Source organism: Miniopterus schreibersii (assembly GCF_964146895.1).
Source record: "Miniopterus schreibersii genome assembly, chromosome: X".
NCBI classification, from domain to species: Eukaryota; Metazoa; Chordata; class Mammalia; order Chiroptera; family Miniopteridae; genus Miniopterus; species Miniopterus schreibersii.
The window spans coordinates 8958584-8962151 of record NC_138104.1 but is presented as its reverse complement, the minus strand read 5'-3'; the positions used below and the strand labels follow the sequence as shown (position 1 = coordinate 8962151).

The window sequence follows — 3568 nt, the reverse complement described above, 5'->3', positions numbered from 1 at the left end:
ACACTGAGATGTGGCATTTATGGTTTTACCTAATGCAATTTGTGTATAAGCAGTCTAAAAGGGCTCCCAAGCTTAGCTCAACAGCTGTTGCTGACCATCCAGTGGAGCAGAGATGTATCCATGGTATCTTCCTGTTTCAGCCAGAATAGGGATTCCCATAGGGCTTAATGGCTTAGCATATTTCTCGCATCCTTAATAAATAAAATACTGCATCACATAGGGAAAATCTGAAACCCGCTTTCAGAGACGATGAAGGTAATGATATTTGCAATATTATGTCAGTGGGGGGTAGATAGTGAGAAGAGATTCAAATTGGAGGTTATTAAAACACCTCTATTCTTTGAAGTGTCTCCATTTTTCTCCATTCTTTAATCATGTAAATGACCAATAAACAACCTTCCCAAGGGAGGGGTATGCGATTGATTGCACATTACAGATGATGAGAAGGAAACTATATTGAGTGAGACAAATACTAAAATAAGCAAATTTTATGGAGAGGCATTTTCTCATTTAGTGTCCTGTTAGTCTGAGAACATTTAAGGGAGAGGGGAGAAAGGACAAACATGTGACAATTTAGAGAACATCTGTAGCTGGGTATGGGTGAGTGTAGGCTAGGGATTTGATTATTTAAAGCATAATAAGAAATATATTAAATCTTTCTCTCCTTACCTTTCTTATCTATTCTAAAATGTATTTCCCAGATGAGGCAACAAAAATGGTACTGGTTTTGAGGTTTTGAGAAAGAAAGCGACAGAGACAGAGAAAGATGGGGAGGGGGGAGGAAGAGAGAGGGAGAGAGAGAACCTATTAGCACATCTCAATTAGTTACTTAACAGTTTGACTAATTGCCACCTCGAAAATCACAGAGGCTCTGATCCAGAGAAGGGAACAGAGGACTTTGTATTGGGGGTAGTAATATGATAAGTCAAGGATGGCTGTGGAGAGCAAGGCGCAATGGTCATGGAAGGGGAAGCACAGAGTAATGGAGTGTTGACATGGTAGAAGTCCCAGAAATGCACTAGAGTGACAGTGAAATAAATATCTATATCCCTGACAGATAAAAGAAGAAGCCAGAGGCTTTTTGGAAAGGCTTTAGATTATTCCAAGATAACAAAAGAATGACTTGATGATTTAACATGATCCATTCTAGTCAGAGCCCATAGGTCAAATGAAAGCAGTGGGTCCTGATCCTGGAGTTTTTTATTTAGTAGCTGTAAATGGGAATCAGGAATACAGGTTTGTTTTTTTTTAAACAGAAGAACTTATGTTTATTGCAAACAAAAACAAAACAAAAAAGAGAGAGCAGGAAAGAAAGAAAATGGTCAGAAACACAATACATAAGGTTAAGAATTTAAAAGCATCTTACATTCTGCCCTAATATCAGCATAATTAATAGGAACAAACAGCCATCTCGCTGCCTGCCACAGCTGGAGGGTATTTTTGCAGACCTGATGAGCAAATTTTGTGAAATATGTAGTGTGAAGGAAGAAAATTTGGCAGGTCTTCACTGAAGACTTTGGGCTCCCAGTGTTTCTGACCGGCACCCCCTGCATGGCTTGGCGAGACATGTGGCTTCTGACACAGGGGTCCTCTGTAGGTGGGCTGGGAGATAACTTCTCTTCTGACTGGGTGGGCATTTTCAGGCCGCCATATTTTTTTCCAATAGAGCCAACAAGTTGCACATAATCTTCACTGCATATTGGGTGGGCCCCAAGAATACCACTGATGAGACTGTGTAGCATAGCAGCTCTCACAGGCTTGCCCTAAGAGGAGATTCTGCGGCTGGAACATGGTTCCCACAGCTCCATTCACAGCACCAGGTTTACCATTGCTGGTGGATACTTGCTTTGCTATAAATTGGGATATACACTTGTTTCAGTTTACTCTCAGCTTCTGCTGCTTTTAGACATTTCTGCTGCTCGTATCTGTCAGTAGTTTTCCACATGTAATAATATTCAATGATGCTAGTCAATGAATTCCAAGGGAGAAAGTCTTGACGTATATAGTTGAAGTCTTTGCCATTTTTTCCCAGTACCTCTTCAAAAAAACTAGCTTCAGAGGCTGACCATTCTTCCATTTAATCTCTGCATAAAACAGGTCCTCCAAGTGGCACTAAGACATTAATTGCACTGCTCAAATCATAGCTGTGTCTACACAATGTATCCATAGCATTAAACAGGGTGATATCTTGAGAAGCTGCAGCTGAGCTCTTATGCAAACCAGGCTGCCTTACAGAACTGCTGCAATCAAGGGCTCAACCGAATGTCCCAATGGCACATGCTAAAACTAAAAACTGGTCTATCTGTTAATCTGTAAGTGGGTTATTTGGGTCCCAAACTTTAACTTCCAGTTTGGACTGTTCCCTCTCATCTGATTCTCCTTCTGAGAGCATTTCTGGAATGTCTGCTTGATGTCTAGGTCCCACTCAGATTTCATCTTTGTTAGCTAACAGTGTTTTCACTGAGGGGTCATAGACCAATGAGTAGAAAAATGCATCCTCTTTATCAAGATATGACAGTACTGACTCTGTCTCATTCAGAAGGGCAACAGTGCATTTCCCCCTGATATGTGTTGCAAGCAGAGATTCATACTGGTGGGATAAAAAGAGTTCCTTATGTTTCAACTGATGTTTCTGTTTATCAGTCAAGTTGGCCTCAATTGTTGTTTCAGATTCAATTGTTGTTTCAGATTCTTCCTCAATTTCTTTAGCATGCTTGTCTACAAGCCTTACAAGTTTGTTGGAAATATCTCGTCGTCTATAAGTGCACACTACTTTTGCTTCCACATTGCCAGTTGCAATCTTGTTGAGTTCTTCTGTCCTCCTGATTAGGTACGAGTTGCTGGAAGAATTCTCAAAGTAGACATAAGGCAAGAGGGAGGAGGGTATCATGAGTAGGGAGAAAGTTTGTTTGACCTTATTTCTCACTTCTGCAGAAGGCTGGGAAGGAGGCAGACAGAAGAGCAAATGTCCAGACAGAGCTCAACTCCCTACCTCTGGCTGTGGCGCCCTGGACCCACTAAGCCCCATTCTTGGGGGACAGGTCAAAAAACGGATGGGAGTGTGAGGAACAAGAGGTGCTGGGCCCTGTCCCCACAAACAGGCTTGTCTAGCTGGGCCCCCACTGCCCATACCTGCACCTCACACTCCCACTGAAAGAAGTAGAAGATGAGGTAGAGGTCCCCCAGCCTCTCCAAACCCCTGTGCCTAAGGAATACCGATTTTTAAGGTCTTTAGGAGATTCCAGTACTTGACCAGACTTGGCAACCACCATTTTAGACAGAAGTAATTGCCAAAACGACCTGAATTTTACCTATGCTATATTATCCCAGTGTTTTGAAAAAAGTTATATAATCAATATAGATTTGCAGGAACTTATTATTTTAAAATCTGTTGTATTTGAGCAAACAGTCCCCTTTGTTTTCAAGAGAAAAGCATAACCTCAAGATCCTATAGGCTGGGTAGCTCAGTTGGTTAGAGCGTTGTCCAGATACACCAAGGTTGTGAGTTCAATCCCTGGTTAGGGCACATACAAAAAGCAATCAATGAATGCATGAATAAGTATAATAA

At 41.5% G+C, this 3568-nt stretch overlaps 1 pseudogene across 1 annotated transcript; it reads right to left on the bottom strand.

Annotated features, from left to right (window-relative positions):
- Window positions 1-1343: 1343 nt before the first annotated feature.
- Window positions 1344-2890, bottom strand: LOC308551716 (metastasis-associated protein MTA3 pseudogene; annotated as a pseudogene). Its single transcript has 2 exons — window positions 2155-2890; window positions 1344-1992 (listed from the first exon to the last, which is right to left on the bottom strand). The product of its transcript is annotated as a metastasis-associated protein MTA3 pseudogene (transcript).
- Window positions 2891-3568: the final 678 nt, after the last annotated feature.